The sequence below is a fragment of the Cavia porcellus genome, unplaced genomic scaffold, assembly GCF_034190915.1.
Source record: "Cavia porcellus strain 051 isolate PalLab524CR breed Dunkin Hartley unplaced genomic scaffold, mCavPor4.1 scaffold_7, whole genome shotgun sequence".
In the NCBI taxonomy this organism is placed as follows: Eukaryota; Metazoa; Chordata; class Mammalia; order Rodentia; family Caviidae; genus Cavia; species Cavia porcellus.
The window spans coordinates 20,577,836-20,596,026 of record NW_026947490.1 but is presented as its reverse complement, the minus strand read 5'-3'; the positions used below and the strand labels follow the sequence as shown (position 1 = coordinate 20,596,026).

Sequence of the window (18,191 nt, the reverse complement as noted above, 5' to 3'; positions counted from 1 at the left end):
AACTATTTCAAAGAAATGAGGTGTTATAGTACCTACTGTTAATATCCAGTTACCTTGTTGTGAAATGCTGTGTTGCTTGCATTGTTCTGTTGTGATTTGCTTTGTTCTGTTCTCTTCTGTTTTATTCTCTTTAAAATAAAAAAAATAAAAAATTGTGCTGTGCTTGTATCACTGTGGTATGATGTTTTCAGTTCTTCCAGGAATATGCACAGAAGTGGAATAGCTGGGTCAAATGGGACTTCCAGTTCCAGCTTTTTGAGGAACCTCCAGTCTAACCTCCACAGTGGATGCACACTCTGCACTCCCACCTACAGAGCAGAAGAATTCCTTTTTCCCCACAGTCTCTCTACCATTTGTTATTGGTTGTTTTCTTGGTCCTGGTCATTCTATCTGGAGTGAGATAGAATCTCAGGCTGATTTTAATTTGCATTTCTCTAATGACCAATGATGCTGAAATTTTTTCATGTATTTATTTGCCATTTGTATTTCTTCAGCTGAGAAGTGTGTATTCATCTCAGATGCCCATTTTTAGATTGGGCTTTTCAATTTGGGGGTTCTGATTTTTTAACTCTTTATATGTTCTAAATAGAATTCCTTTGTCTGAGGGACAGTTGACTAAGTTTTTTTCCCAATTTGTTCTTTTCACTATGTTGCAGATTTCTTTCCACATGCAAAATCTCTTTAATAAGATGAGATCCTGGTTGTTGATTCTTGGAAGTATTTCCCGTGCAGTGTGATTTTGTTCTGTGAATTCTATGTAGACCCCTGGGTCTTCAAGATTTCTGCCTGCTTTGTCTGCCAGTAGATGTAGTGTTTCTGTTTTAATACTTAGATCTTTGATCCATTTTGACACCAGTTGAGTGCATGGTGATAGATATGGATTTAGTTTGAATTTTTGGCATATGGCAAGCCAGGTTTTTCAGCAGCACTTATTAAATGGGCTGTCTTTCTACAAGTGAACATGTTTGTCCTCTTGGTCAATGATAAGGTGTTTGTAGTTGTGGTTGTATCTTCTAATCCATTCCATTGATCTTCAAGTTAAACAGGCCTCACTCTTACATACTTCGGCTGGCTGTACAATCCTGATGCTACCATCCAGGCTGGCTGACCTTCAACCCGCAACAAGAGGACAGGGGCTTCTCCTGTCTGCAGAGATTCATTTTACCACCTGTTATCTAACAACAGGGGGATGATTCGGATTCAGCCCGCAGAGAGGGATATGACCAGACATTTTCTGTACATAGTACTGGGGATGGATCCAGGGCCTGATGCACCTTAGGCAGGTGCTGAGCCACTGAGCTGTGCCCCTTCATCTGGTTGGGATATTTTCATACCAAGATTGTGACATGGCCCAGAAGGATACTCAGCCTTCTACAATCCAGAAGCTTCTCCATCCCTCTGATGATGTCACATGCTGCTTTATTCCATTCACTCTAGATGGCCTGGATGCCCCATCATATCGCCCCCAGTCACATTTCTGTCCAAAGACAAATCTGAGCTTCTCCTGCCACACAGCCTCTAACCCATTTGCACAGTATTCTTGGAATGTCAGTGGGAACCTCCTGCAATCCACGCAGGAGCTCTCTATCCCTAACATCTCTGCCAATGCTAGTGAATCTTACACCTGCCTCATCTCTAACCCACCACTGGCCTCAGTCAGAGCACAGTCAAGGATATTATAGTCACTGTTAGGTGAGTCCTGGAGTAGAATAAAGAGAGACTGTTCTAATCCCACAAAGACTCAATGAGTGGATGAATATTCACAGAAATTAGGATTGGGGAAGTCTTTGAGGTCAAGTACCTTCTTTTGCTCAGTAAGTCATTCCTTCTGTCATGTCTCTTATCTTTTACCTCCTCTGTGAGCTACAAAGAACTCACAGGGCTTGAAACACCTTTGCACTATTTTTGTCAGAGGAGAAAACCCCTCTTGGACAGAGTATAGCAGCTCAGAGTTCTGCTCCAGCTCTGTTCCAGTCTAACCTAGAAACTGGCTCTGCCCTTACTCTGTCTGGTATGGGACGGGACAGGTGTAAAAGGTCTAGGTGACTTGTCTTGGATCTACTAAATCATGTCCCCAAAGGGCATCTGAGACTTCCCAGCCTGCAATGAAATGTAAAATAGCACTTCTGGCAGATGCCTCTGAGTTGTGTCCTGGCTCTGAAGTCCCAGCTGTCTGAGGCTGAGAATGTACCTGCCGGTGATGCACCATGGAGAGCAGTGCTTCTCTGTGGAGTCCTGCATGGAGGGAAGGGCAGGGCCAGAGGGCTAGGTTTGCAGACAGAATGATGCCAGACTTTCATCAACACAGTGACCATTATCTCTGCTGATTTCCTTCATTGTGGTATTTAATCCACTGGTCAGGAAATTCTGTGTCAAGCTGAGACGTTCTTCAAATTACAGGTGGTTCAGCTTTTACTGTCATGGAAAGCACTGGCAAAACTGTGCAAAAGTCAGAGGGAGGCTTAGCATGGTGGCTCATACCTGTAATCCCAGCACTTGGGAGGCTGAGGTATGAGGACTGTGGCAAGTAGGAGTCCAGCCTGTGTAACAAAGCGAACTCAATGCCAGACTAAACTGCATCGTGAGACCTTGTTTCTAAGAAAGAAAAGGTAAATAGGTGTCTATTGTGGCTTTCCTGATGACAGCCCACCCTACCTTAGCCAGGATTTTATCTTGCTGTTTCCTCTTTTACTCTGTCCATGCTTTGTTTTGCAGAGACAGTCACCTCTCACCCTTCACTTTGACTTTCTTGAATTAAAAGAAAAAAAGTCAATGGGAAAAAATATTTGACCTTCCAAAGAGATTTATGGACAGGTGGGATAATTACAGGTTCCTAATGTGGATCCTTCAGAGAGGTCTAGGGAAGCTGATGGGTCTCCCCAGGTGTGTTGGGTTCAGAGGCAGGGATAGCCTGCCCTTTACTGTCACCTGAGCCAAGGCATGCAACCTCTGTGGAGGGTCAGGGCTGTCCTCAGAGTCACCGTACACAGCTCATGGTGGCTCAGAGACTTGTTTAAATATGCAAGGAAAGGGCACAGCTAGGCCACAAGGCCATGCTCAGTCGGTTCTCTCCTCTGTCCACAGCACGTGTGTTGAAACCCTTCATCCAAGTCAATAGCACCACTATCAAAGAAGATGATTCTGTAGTCCTGACCTGCATCTCAGATGACATTAAAGTCACCATCTCATGAGTATTTGAAAGCCAGAGTCTGAAGCTCACAGACAGAATAAAGCTGTCTATAGAAAGCAGAATGCTTGCCATCAACCCTGTCAAGACTGAGAATACTGGGGAGTATCAGTGTGAAGTCTCCAACCCTGTCAGTTCCAGCAAGAGCGAGCCCTTCAGGCTAAGTGTGACCAGTGAGTGGCTTCTCCTCTTCTACCTCTTCTGGGGAGAATTTCTCACCCAGTAATGTGCAAGATGTATACAAGTCACAGGGAATGTACCAATTGAGATACAAATGTAGTCAAGAGACTTGTAAAGCAGTTAAGAGCATTGGCTCTGACTCTACAGTCACCCCCAGTCTTCACAGGGAGTTTGTTCCAGGAGCCCCACAGACACCATCATCTGTGGACACTCTAATGCCTTATGTTAAACTGGGATAGCATTTACATGTGACTTTGTGAATTCTCCTACATATTTTGATTGTTTGTTTGTTTGCAGTATTAGAGGTTAAGCTGAGAACCTTCCTAGTGAGCTAATTCCTACCACCCCTACCTCCCCCTTTTTCCCTTTGGTACCAGAATCAAACTCATGATCTCATGCCTGCCAGGCACACAGTGTGCTGCTAGGCTGTACTATGGCCTATTTCTTTTTCTGTTCCTTTATTTATTTTAGGACAGTCTTATTAGATTATCAAGTTTCCAAGACTGTGCTTAAACTTGTGATTCTCTGGCCTCAGCCCTGCAGAGTGCCAGTTCTACACACATGAGCCAGAACACTCAGTTGTCCCATATACTTTAAGTCATTGCTAGAGTATTTCCAATACTATGTAAATATTTCTTGTATTGCATTATTTAAAGAATAATGAAGAGAAAAATGTCCATACATTTTCCATGTAGACCCATTTTTTTCTGAAGAGTTTCAAAATTTTAGTTGGTTAAATCCACGGATGTCAGGAAGCCAACCATACTGAGTTTCTTATCCTGAGTTTGGCACTGATTGTGTCAACAAGGGTTTGGGGTTTTTGGCCTATTTTTCTGTTAACATTCCTTTGCCATGTGGTAAAATATACACAACACTTATTATTTTAACCATTTGAAATGCATAGTTCCTTGACATTCAGGATGTGAGCTGTAAAGTGGACATCTGGAAACAGGAAGGGAGGAAGCAGGAATTATGGTGAGCATAAATAATGAGGACTAAGAGAACATACAATGCCAGTTGTAAAATGAATTGACATCAGGGAGTGTCAAGGAATTATCTGCTGCCAGTGTCCTTCCTAAGCCAGGGACCAAAGGCCCTGCACATGGGAATAGCAGTCACACTGTCTCATATCTTTTTTAGGAAGAGTAACCAGAATGATCTCACAGAGCACAAACCCTCAGACTCCCATCACAGTAAGTAAAGCCACTCACCCAATCAGAATGGGTATGTTCAACCACGTGCCCTACACTGGCAGAGAACACTAGATTCACCAACTACTCTCCCCACTCTGAATTGTTCTCCACTTCCCTGCCCTAAGATGACACAGCTCCTTAAACCCTTCCTACTCACAAGAGTCCCCTGAGTCACATCCTGCAGAGAAGCTCACTCCACCTGAGCCAAGCAGAATTTCAGACCTCGAAGACAAGATAGCACCAGTGAACAGGAAAGGAAAGATCTTTTAAAAATAACAAGAAATCAAGAAATAACAATTCAACACCTGCAAGATGATGCAAAGAACAACAACATAAGGTTGATAGGGATAAATGAAAAAGAAGGACACAATACAAAGGATGTCAAGAGGATATTTAGAGAAGTAATTGCTGAAAACTTCCCAAACATAAAATTGGAAACTGATATCAGGATCAATGAGGCATATAGAACTCCAAATAGCCATAACCAAAATAAAACTACACCCAGACATATAATAATCACCATTCCAGAAATCAAACAAAAGAATAGAATATTAAACGCTGTCAGAGAGAAAAGACAGATAACCTATAAAGGAAAACCTATCAGAATCACAGCAGACTTCTCAACACAAACAATAAAGGCAAGAAGAGCATGGAGTCAAGTATTTCAGACCCTAAAGGAAAATGATTTCCAACCTAGACTGATGTACCCTGCAAAACTGTCCTTCAAAATCGATGGAAAAATAAAATACTTCCACGACAAAGAATTTCTTCTTCCATGAAGAAATTCATGATCACCAAGCCAATTCTGCAAAGAATACTGAAAGACAGTCTAGATACACTTAAGAAAAAACCACTTAACAAAGCAGACAATTAAATAGAACAGAAAGATAAAGATGCAACAGCAGAAATGTAACATGTCACCAATAAACCAATATACAACAGTTATAACCATTAACGTAAATGGTCTCAATGCACTAGTTAAAAGAAATAGACTGGCAGAATGGATCAAGAAACAAAATCCAACCATATGCTGTCTACAAGAAACCCATCTAACCCAAAAGGATACTCACAGACTGAAAGTCAAAGGATGGAAAACAATACTTCATGCAACAGGAACCCCTCAAAAAAGCGGGGGTAGTTATTCTGTTTGCAGACATTGTGAACATCAAACCAATAATGATCAGAAGAGATAAAGCAGGTCATTACATACTGGTTACGGGAAAACTTCAAGAGGAAGAGATAACTATCTTAAATATATATTCACCCAATTCCAAAGCACCCAGTTATATAAAACAAGTAATATCAGAAATGAAAAACCAAATTAGCAGTAATACAATTATAACAGGAGATTTTAACACATGATTGACACCAAAGGACAGATCAACAAGACAGAAAACCAGAAAAGAGATAAAAGAACTGAATCACACCTGTGAGCAAATGGAATTGATAGACATATACAGAGTATTCTGCCCAACAACAACAGAATACACATTTTTCTCAGCAGTACATGGGTCATTCTCTAAAATAGACCATATATTAACTCACAGAATATATGCAAAAGAAATGCAAAAGAGTTGAAATCATCCCCTGCATGTTATCAGATTACAGCGCTATCAAATTAGTAATTAATGATAAAAGATACTGCAAAAATCCCATAAACACATGGAAACTGAATAACACACTCTTGAGTAATCAGTGGGCCACAGAGGAAATTAAAGAAGAAATTAAACAATATCTACAAACAAATAAAAACACAAATACAACTTACCAGAATTTGTGGGATGCAATGAAAGCCATCCTCAGAGAGAAATTTATTGCACTGAGTTCCCACATCAGGAAAACAGAACAAATACAAATAAATAACTTGATGCTACACCTCAAACAGCTAGAAAAAGAAGAGCAAGTCAAGCCCAAAGCCAAAAGAAGAGAGGAAATAATAAAAATCAGAGCAGAAATCAATGCAAGAGTCTAAGAAAACAATACAAAGAATCAATGAATCAAAGAGTTGGTTCTTTGAAAAAATAAATAAAATTGATAAGCCCCTAGCCAACCTCATTAAAAAAGGGAAGAAAAAGCTCAAATTCATGCAATAAGGGATGAAAAAGGTGAAATCATTACAGACCCAATAGAAATACAGAAGATCATCAACACCTATATCAAAAACCTCTACTCTCAAAGGTTTGATAACACAGAAGAAATAGACAGATTTCTAGAAGCATATGAAGTACCAAAGCTAGATCAAGAAGAAGTAAAACTGCTGAATAACCCAATTTCTATTCATGAAATCAAAAATGTAATTAAGTCATTACCTACAAAGAAGAGCCAAGGCCCAGATGGATTCACTGCAGAATTCTACAAGAAATACAAAGACGACCTAATGCTGACACTCCTCAAACTCTTCGATGAAATTGAAAGGGAAGCAATCCTTCCCAAGTCATACCTGGAAGCAAATACTACTCTAGTACCAAAACCTGAGAAAGACCCAACTGAAAAAGAGACCAATCTCCCTAATGAACACAGATGCAAAGATCCTCAATAAAAAATTGGTAAATGGGATACAGTAAGTCATCAAGAAGATTATATACCATGACCAAGTGGGATTCATCCCAGGTATGCAGGGATGGTTCAATATTCGTAAATCAATAAATGTAATCCACCATATCAATAAAGTCAAAAGTAAGAATCACATGATCATTTCTATAGATGCAAAAACAGCTTTTGATAAGTACAACATTCATTTATGATAAGAACCTTGCAGAAAATTGGAATAGATGGTCGTTACCTCAACATAATAAAGGCCATCTATGACAAACCCACAGCCAGTATCATACTAACTGGCCAAAAATTGAAGGCCTTTATTTTAAAATCAGGCACAAGACAAGGATGTCCCCGGTCCCCGCTCCTATTTAATATACTACTGGAAATACTAGCCAGAGCAATTAGACATGAAAGAAAAATAAAAGGCATAAAGATAGGAAAAGAAGAAGTTAAATTATCACTATTTGCAGATGATGTTATACTCTACATAGAATACCCCCAAAACTCCATTGAAAGACTCCTAGATATAATAAATAAATTCAGTAATGTGGCTGGATAAAAATCAATACTCAAAAATCAATAGCATTCTTATACACTAACAAAAAAAATCACAGAGAGAGAAATAAGAGAAGCCACACCCCTCACACAAGCAACCAAGAAAATGAAATATTTAGGAATTACTCTCATGAAAGAAGTAAAAGACCGATACAGGGAAAATTATAATACACTGAAAAATGAAATTGAAGATGATCTCAGAAAATGGAAAGACATCCCTTGCTCATGGATAGGAAGAATAAATATTGTGAAAATGGCCATTCTCCCAAAACTGTTATACAGATTCAATGCAATCCCGATAAAAATACCATCAACATACCTCACAGATCTCGAGAAATCAATCCTAAAATTCATCTGGAGTGAGAAGAGACCTAGAATAGCAAGGACAGTTCTAAGCAGCAAAGGCAAGGCAGGAGGTATCACAATCCCTGACATGAAGTTATACTACAAAGCAACTGTAGTAAAATCAACATGGTACTGGAATCAAAACAGAGCCAAAGACCAATGGAATAGATTAGAAGATACAACCACAACTACAAACACACTCAACCACCTTATCTTTGATAAAGGGACCAAACAGGTTTACTGGAAGAATGACAGTCTCTTTAATAAATGGTGTTGGAAAAACTGGCTCTCCATATGCCAAATACTAAAACTAGACCCATGCCTGTCACCATATACTAAAATAAAATCTAAATGGATCAAAGATCTAAATAATTAAAACAGAAACACTAAATCTATTGGAAGACAAGTAGAGAATTTATGAATAAGACTCAAACCGCACGGGAAATACTTCCCAGAGTCAATAACTGGGATCACATCTTATTAAAATGTTTCTGTACATTGAAAGAAATCTCTAACATAGTGAAAAGAAAACCCACAAGCTGGGAAAAGATCTTAGTGAACTCCCCCTCAGATAAGGGACTTTTGTCTAAAATATACAAAGAATTAAAAAAAACTCAGACCCCCAAAATTCAAAGACCCAATCCAAAAATGGGCATCTGAGATGAATACACACTTCTCAGAGGAAGAAATACAAATGGCAAATAAATACATGAAAAAATGCTCATCATCACTGGTCATTAGGGAAATGCAAATTAAAACCACACTGAGAGACCATCTCACTCCTGAAAGAATGGCCAGGATCAAGAAAACCAACAACAACAAATGCTGGAGAGGCTGTGGGGAAAAAGGAACTCTCCTACACTGTTGATGGGAGTGTAGACTGGTACAACCTTTGTGGAGGTCAGTCTGGAGATTTCTCAAAAAGCTGGGATTGGAAGTCCCATTTATTCCAGCTATTCCACTTCTAGGCATATTCCCAGAAAAACTGAAAGCATCATACCACAGTGATATATGCACACCTATGTTTATAGCAGCACAATTTGTGATTGCCAGATCTTGGAAACAACCCAAGTGTCCATCAACTGAGGAATGGATAAAAAAAGCTGTGGTATTTCTATACAATAGAGTATTACTCAGCTATAAAGAAGGATCACATTGAGGTATTTATCAATAAATGGGCGCAGCTTGAAACCATACTTATAAGTGAACTAAATCAAACTCGCATCTGCGAACACCGAATAGTTTCCCTAGTATAGGAAATGATTCAAATATATAAAAGTATGTGGTAACCATAATTCCCCATTATGTGGCCTTGAAGCCTTATAAAGTTTTCACTCATTAATTGGAATGGCTTTATTTTGGGCTATTTGATATTATGGCCTGTGATGCAATGAACAGCTATTTTGAAGAAAACAAGACATCATAATAGCTAGTGCTGATTTAATACCATCTTGTTTTGAAGCCGCACCAAACTATGGCTCTTCTGTCTCCATTGATTTTATCATGTTGTGTCTTGCTGGATTTTATCGTATGTGGTAGTATAAACAAAAATTGTTATAGGTAAAGAGACAATATAGAAACCATTGTTCATTTTTTTTGTTAGCTGGTTCTAAATACTCTACAATGCTTTCATCCACTTGAATGGTGTTACACTGTCTTGATATGTTTGATGCTACAGCATATGAAGCTATATTCAAATATTTCAAGGAAAAAGACACTATGGTAACTACTATTAAGTCGGGTTATTTGGTGGTGAAGCACTAGGTTGCTGAAAGTGTCATGCTTTAACCTGTATTGTTATGTTGTTATGCCCCCTTTTATCTCAACCTCTCCCTTATTCATTAAAAATTATTTAATTTTTTAAATTTCTTTTTTAAACTAAGGGGAAAAAATCAAAAAAAACTAGCAGGATATATTATAGTAACTTTTTTGATTTCCTATTAACTTGAAGCCCTGTAATACCCCATTATCTTGTTTTGACTGATTAGACTCTATTCTGCTCTGTATGAAAGTATCAAGTATCAGAGTATAGGCAACTTCTTTGAAGGCAATAAGATTCACTATGAAAGATTCACTATGATGCCCATTCTGGTTTGACTATTATCCTCTTTTGAGGTTCTGTAAGATTTACAATGTTTAGGTTTTATTGGTCTTGTTCTCTACTGTTTTGTTCAACTTTATAATACCTAATGAGATAGACAATTCTTCTTAAGGAAGCAAGAGGCATTATGGTAACCATTGTTGATAACCTTGTACTCTGTTTTTACATCATGTGCTATGTCTATCCTTTGTTTTGACTGACAGCTTTGTTTTATCATGCTTGATTTTATTTTTTACAAAAAAAAGTAATAAGATCTAAGGGAGCAATAAAACCAAAATGTTTAAATTTTGTTGTAATAAAGAGAGGGGGAAAAGGTGCCCTAGAGGATACAACAGCAAGGGTGTTTAGGTGTGTTAAATAGAAGACCATATTAATATTTTTGATTGGATTACTGAACACAACTATTTGCAGTCTCACTGTTTGAATGTTCACTTTGTATGCTTTGATCCTGTGACCTGAAACACCTTTTCTAAGATGATAGCGTGTAATCTATTAACTGGTGATAGCTTACTGGTCTTTTTTTTTTTTTTGTAGTTCTGAATTACTAATTACTTGTACCCTTACTCTGTTTTGTTTTGGTCTGCTTTTTTTCTCTTTTTTCTTTTAAATAAAAAAAAAGTTACAAAAGACCATGAAATAACAATTCAACAGCTTCAAGACAACACAAAAATAAAACAATATAAAACTGAAAGATGTTAATGAAAATGCAGGAATCAATGCAAATGACATAAAAAACTATCTGCAGAAGTAAAAGCAGAAAATTTTCCAAGAATGGAAAAATACTCTGATATATAGATAAGTGAGGCATATGGAACTCCAACTAGCCATAACCAAAATACATCTACACCCAGACATATAATAAAGATCCCAGAAGTTCAGCATAAAAACAGAATATTAAAAGCTATTAGAGAGCTGAGAAGATAATGAGATTCATTATAACGCCCATTCTCGTTGACTTTTATCTACTTTTGAAGACCTACAATGTCTCCAATGTTTTGGTTTTGTCGGTTTTGTTCTTTACTATTTTGTTCAATTGTATTATAACTAATGATATAGGCAATTCTATTAGAGATAGCGGGAGGCATTATGGTAACCATTGATGATCACCTTGTATTATGTTTTTATATTATCTATTATGTCCACCCTTTTGACTTGACCGATTCTGTCCTGTTATGTCTCATTTGGTTTTACTCTCTTCCAAAAAAGCAATAAGAACCGTGGGAGCAATGAAACCCAAAATGTGTAATAGTCATTGTACAAAAGAGAGGAAAAGAAAGTGCTCTAACCTATATAACTGCATGTATATTTAAGTGTATAAGATAGAAAATGATATCACAGAGTTTTATTGGATCATTGAACAGAACTGTTTGCAATATCATTGTTGGAATGTCCACTCTACAAGCTTTAATTTTGTGACTTGAACAATTATTCTTAAGATGGCAATATGTAATCCATTAACTAGTGATTTCCTACTGTTCATTTTTTCCTTCTGTAAATCTGTATAACTTGTACCCTTTCACTTTTTTTTTCTTTTCTCCTTAAATTAAAAAAAAAAGCTATTAGAGAAAAGAGCCAGCTCACCTATCAAGGAAAGTCCATTAGAATCATGTCCAACTTCTTAGAGTCAAGCAGATATCCAGGAGAATAAAACTCCACTGAACGCATATGAAGCAGATGAGGCCAGTGTGAGGACAGGATCTCAGATATTGAAGACAGGCTTGCAGTTAGTGACCAGGAAAAGAAAGATTTCTCAAAAATAGCAAGGGAACATGAGAAATCAATCCAGCAGCTGGTAGATAAGATGACAAAGAATAACTTGTGATTAATTGGAGTCAATGAACGAGTAGGAGATAGCACAAATGACATTTAAAAAATGTTCACAGACTTCATGACAGAAAATGTTCCTGACAGAGAAAAAGAATTTGACATACAGATAAATGATGCATATAGAACTCCAAGTAAAAATAATTTTAAAACATCTACAGCCAGGCATATCATAGTCAAGATTCCAGAAATTCAACACAAGAATAGAATCCTGAAAGCTGTTAAAGAAAAGAAACAAGTCACTTATAAAGGAAAACCCATCAGAATTACAGCTGATTTCTCAGCACAAGCTCTCAAGTCAAGGAACACTTGGAATACTCCACGTTATAAAGGAAAACAACTTTCAACCTAGACTGAGGTACCCCCCAAAACTATCTTTCAAAACTGATGGAGAAACAAGATACGTCCATGAGAGAACACCTGAGGAAATTTATGACCACCCAGCCAACACTCCAAAATGTTCTGGAGGACATTCTAGAAAGACATAATAAGAACTGCAGCTCCATGAACCCCAGCAGAAGGAATACACTAGGGAAGGCAAACAATTAATGGAGGGGGGAAAAGCGGGGAGCCAACAACAGGAAAATAACATGACAAGGATAAGTGAATATGTATCAGTTCTAACCATCAGTGTTAATGGCCTCAATTCACTAGCCAAAAGACTGGCTCAGAATGGATCAAGAAGCAAGAGCCAACAATGTGCTGCATACTGAAACACATTTAATTCAAAAAGAAATTAATAGATTGAAAGTCAAAAGCTGGAAAACAATACATCTGTGACAGGACCTAGAAAAAAGCAGACATACTGTTGTATTTCAATTATGCTTGACTTAACAGGTAATAAAAAATTATGAAAATGATAATTATAACTATCTATGAGACCCTGTGCTAAATGCTTCAGTCTCATTAATCTAATAATCATCTTCCCAGTAAACTCCCAATCTAGAACTAGGTTTTGTGCTCTAACATTAGAGATGGAGGAGGTATGACTAGTCCAAACTCAAACACCTGGTACAGACAAGAGCCAAGATAATAACAGGGGTATCTGATTTCTGGAGTCTTAATACAATCTCTCCAGGCTCTGAGGTTTCTACCCAGTCCCTGTTGCGTGTATCATTTGACAGCCTTGACAGTGAAATAGACAGTGTCGTAGGGGGAGGGCCTGAGGGTCACAGCCATCCTGAGGGGGTCAATCTTGCCATAACTGCCCTTGGAGACCTTACACCAATACTTCCCTCCATCCTTCTTCCTGATGAGGTCTATGTTGAAGGTGCCATGATCCTGGGAAAGCTTCATCTCCTCCATGAGCCACACATTTGGTCACTGAAAATCTATCCAATTGAGATTCCAGTGTCATTTGAAAGGTAGATCAGGAACACAGAATGCCTTTCTGTGACTGGTGTTGCTGGCTTGGATAGAGGATGGCAACACTAGCTCTGGGGACAAACAGGAGTCTGGCTGGCAGTGGGATTGGCACCCATACTATGTTGCTCTCTCAGAGGTTTCAGCCAATTCCCAGGGCCCTGGTGAGCTTGCAAGGTGACCCAGTTTCTAGCCCTGACCCTCTGAGAAGTTGGATGTCTTTGCTCTGTAAGACGGTTGCACTTCCTCCTGACCTCAAGTCACCAGAGAGACCTCTCCCTGGTCCCTTGTACACTTTTCTGTGGGATTCACACCAGGAGCCTGTTCTCAGGCCATGCCAACAATCTCGTCATCAGTGGGAGACCTTTTTCCCACTGACTCTCGAATTTTACCCCTAAAACTTTTGCGATGCCTTCAGTCCGTCTGCTTCTTCTACATTAGAACACCTCAGATTGGGTGATTTATAAAGACCAGAGATTTGTTGCCTAAAATCTGAGAAATCCAAGATCAATGAGGGGCATTTGGCAAGGTCCTTTTGGAGCTTTCATGTCATGGCAGGTGTCACATGGGAAGAGAGAGAGAAAGACAGAGAGACAGAGACAGATACAGAGACAGACAGAGAGAAAGACAGAGACAGAGACAGACACAGAGACAGAGACAGAGACAGAGACAGACACAGACACAGACACAGACACAGACACAGACACAGACACAGACACAGACACAGACACAGACACAGACACAGACACAGAGAAAGGAAGAGGACCAAACCATCCATCTCTTCATGAGGTAACTTCAACGGTAGCACCACCCCATTCATGAGGGCAGAGCCCTCTGCACCTGCTCACCTTCCACAGAGCCCCCTTTAGGTCACTGTTGCACTGGTGCATCCAGTTTCCAATACACGATTCTGAGGGGACACATTCATGCCATAGCATGATTTTATAAAAGATCAAACTCCTTTCCTGCCCATGCATCCATGCGTGTTGGGGAAGGAAAGATTATCAGCTGTGTCCATCCTGAGAACAGGCAGATTTACACGGAGTAGTGAGGGAATGTGCTTGTTAAATACTTATTGTGAGAACAGCCCCGACCAGTCATCAGGATCTATGACTTGGTTAGGGGCTAAAAGATTTCTCACTGAGAGAGGAAACAAATAGAGAGGAAATGGACTTCCTAATATGCAGAAGCAGTGTGATGGTGAGTGAAATTGCTAATGGCAGGTGTCATCATTTTGACAAACTTTTTACCCATCTCCACAAAGGGATTCTGGTGAGTTCCCTGTGTCTCCAAGTGTGTGATACTCACTGCTCTCCAGGCTGCAGCATCTCTGCTGGTGTCCTTGGCCTCAGAGCCAGGGTTCAGAGCCAGGACGTAGCTCAGAGGTGTCCTTCCAAGCTCACTTTTCCATCATTTTCCCTGCTCTTAACCCCAGGAAGGCTCAGGTGTCCAGTGGGGACATAGTTCAGTGGACTTAGGACAGGCCTCCAGGGCACTTTCTCTACCTACCCCATCCCACCCTAAATAGTGTCAAAGCAAAGCCACTCATCAATCAGCTATGAACACAGTGAGAGACAGAGCCCAAAAAGAGCTTCCTCCTAAAAAGAGCTTCCCCCTTTCGTTTGTGGAAAGACACTGTAAGCATCTTTTGATGCCTTGCATAACACTTGTGGCTTGTGGAGGAAGTAAATGGAAAGAGAGAGGTAACAGAAAGGAATGAGTTAGTGAAAGAAAGAAAAACATTTCCTCTCCCTCCTCCATGAAGCTCCTGTCACTGTCTGGGGCTTTCTGAGGCCAGGAAAATTCCCTTCTAACATTCCAGGCTGGACTCTAAGTCAGTCTGTCATGAGAAATCAGAGAAGAAAGGGGAGGAGAGTCTGAGGGGTAATAGAGCAGGAGGCTGAGAGGAGGGTGGGATTTGCTTGCCTGTGAACACAGTTTGGAATTAATTTCCTCTGCAATCTTTTCAGAGAAACCAAAACATTCACCCCAGAGATTGACGCTAATACTCCAGAATCCCCTTACAGATGCTGAGAGATGTTAAAGTGTTTACAATGGCAGAGTCATGGATAAGGCAGCTACAGGATCTGCTGTTACTTGCAGAGTGATGTTGGGGATAGAGAGCTCTTATATGGATCACAGGGTGTCTCATTGATTACCTAGGAACACTATGGAGCAGGCTAGAAGATACATGACAGGAGAAGCCATGGACTGTGCTTGGCTAGTAATATGGGTCTCAGGGGGAACTAGTGATGGTGCCTGGGCCATCTAGAGCAAACAGAATAAGATCACATGTGATGTCATCAGAATAAAGGCAAAGTTACTGATGTGTAAAAATCTATTTCTCTGACCCGAGCTTCAACCTTCATTTAAAAAGCTCCCCCCAACAGTGTAGATTGATGCAGCCACTATGGAAATCAGTATGGAGATTTCTCAGAAGATTAGTATTGGAAGTTCCATTCAACCCAGCTATTCCCCTCCTGGGTATTCAGAAAATCTGAAAAATTCATGTCACAGTGATACATGTGCACCTATGCTCATAGCAGCACAATTTGTAATAGCTAAATCTTGGAAACAACTAAGATGCCCACCAACCACAGAGTGGATGAAAAAGATGTGGTATTTTAATACAATGAAATATTACTCCAGTATAAAAAAAGATGATCTTGAGGCTTTCATAGGTAAATAGAGGCAACTTGAGACAACCCTCATAAGTGAATAAATAAGAATAATATTTATAAATATCACATTGTGTGTCTAGTGTAAAAAGTAATAAGAACTGTAGGAGTAATAAAACCCAAAATGTGTAATTGCTATTGTAAAAAAGAGAGGAAAATAAAGTGCTCTAGAGGATATAACTGCATGTATGTTTAGGTGTGTAAGATAAGTGACCATATTACTAAGTTTTTGTTGGATCATTGAGCAGAACTGTTTACAGTCTCATTGTTTGAATGTCCACTTTGTATGCTTTAATTTTGTAACTTGAACAAGTATTTCTAAGATGACAGTATGTAATTTATCCACTACTGATTTCTTAGTATTTATTTTGTAGTTTTTGGAATTCTGTATTGTTGTTACCCTTTTTTCTGTTTTGCTTTTTTTTCTCTTTAAATAAAATTTTTTTAAAAGCTCCCACCACAACCTCTGTGTTCACTGAGCTTGACTCTGAAACACTTTGCAGTTTCCCTACCACAAGCTGTTGATGGAACAAAGTAAGGGTCACATTGGAGGCTGGTTCAAAGAGAGGGGTGCTGCCTCCTGATGGGGTCTGGCAGGAATAGCTGCTTCTTCTAATTTCTGTGCCCAAGAGAGGGGGCCTGGTACCTGGTGTTAGCAGGGAGGGAATGAGATTGTCAGCCATCAATCTGGCCAGGTGAGGGTACAGCACGCTTTGCAGTAAGGATGTAGTCCCTCTCACCTGGAATGGGAGGGAGAGGAGAGGAGCAGAGAGAACCAGAAATATCCATGACAGTGAACAGGACGGTTACAGTGTCTTTCAAAACCCAAGATATCAAGTCAGCGGCACAAGCGCCTGCCTTGCATGTGTGCAGTCATGAGTTCGATCCCTAGTACCGATAAAAATGAAAAAGACAAAAAAAAGAGAGAGAGAGAGCCTCTTGACCACCTCAGAACCAAATCAGCACTACCTTGAAAACCCTCCCGCGCCCATCAGCCACAGAGTCATTATGTCACCTCACATAGGGGCAAGTGTCAGAGGGAGGGAACAAGGTGTCCACCTCCAGGAAGGCCAAACGTGACCAGAACGTCCTGGCACTCTGCATGCAGTCACAGTCTCTGGGGGAGTTCTAGGTCACCTATTCACTCACAGCTCTTCACCCCTTCTGTCCTCCACCATAAAACTTCTGACAGTTGACTGTATGCTGGACCCTGTGATGTTCATGGGGTCCAGCAGGGGAGGGAAAGAGCAAAGTCTTCTCTGCTATACTTCAGGGAGTGACACCCAACACCTCCAGGAATGGTGTGCATCAGCTAGCTGAAGAGAGAGGCCCGGACATTCCTGGCACTGACGCTGAGTTTGGAGGCTGATTGCTTCCCGGCTTTGCTCTCACCCCAGACCAGACTCCTCCTGATATGTGATGCCTAAGAAGAAAACTCCTTTCCCAGATGTGATTTTGCCACCCACAGATGCCTAGAAAGAGTTCAGGAGAGGATGAGGCTGTGGCTGTAGACGTACATTGCCTGCCTCTGATCTGGCCTCTGTAATCCTGATTTGGTAACTTTGTATTTCGTGCCTCAGTTTCTCTTATAAATATTGTAAAATACTGACTGAGGTCATTTGCATCTGTTGAATGGTTCATCAGACTCACGCTGCCTGGGGTGAGGGGTGTAAAATCATCCTTGAGTGAATGCAGTAGACAAAACAAAAAGAAAAAAGAGAACTCAGCGGGGAACAGAAACAAGAAAGTGAAGGTGCTTTTGAACTATCTGATACAGACAAAGATGAAGCAATAGATTATTGTAAATTGGAGGTGGCAATGAGAGCCTTGGAGTTGGATTTTTTTTAAAAAACAATCAGATGCACTAAAGATTCTTAAAGATATGACAGAGGAGCCACACGGAAAATCGTCTTTGGAGACTTTAGTGAAGCTGTGACTGGATATCGGAGAGAGATCCACGTGAAAGAATACTAATTTAAACTATTCAGTGGTGATGATTCAGGTAAAGTAATTTTGAGGAATTTGTGACATGTTGCCAGAGAATTGGGAGAAAATATGAGTGATGAGGAATCTAGATCCGTGCTAGGAGAATTTGATAAAGATGGTGAGGAAGAAATTAATCAGGAGGAGTTCATTGCTATCATGACGGGTGACATTTAAACAGTTCCAAGGGTAAACACTAAGAATATTGCTGTTACCATCTTAAATTCCATTTTCATGCCTGGAGC

General features: G+C 39.8%; 1 pseudogene; it reads left to right on the top strand.

The window, feature by feature from the left end:
- The first annotated feature begins 12,897 nt into the window (after window positions 1–12,897).
- On the top strand, window positions 12,898–18,123 carry LOC100720753 (centrin-3-like; annotated as a pseudogene).
- The last annotated feature ends 68 nt before the right edge of the window (window positions 18,124–18,191 follow it).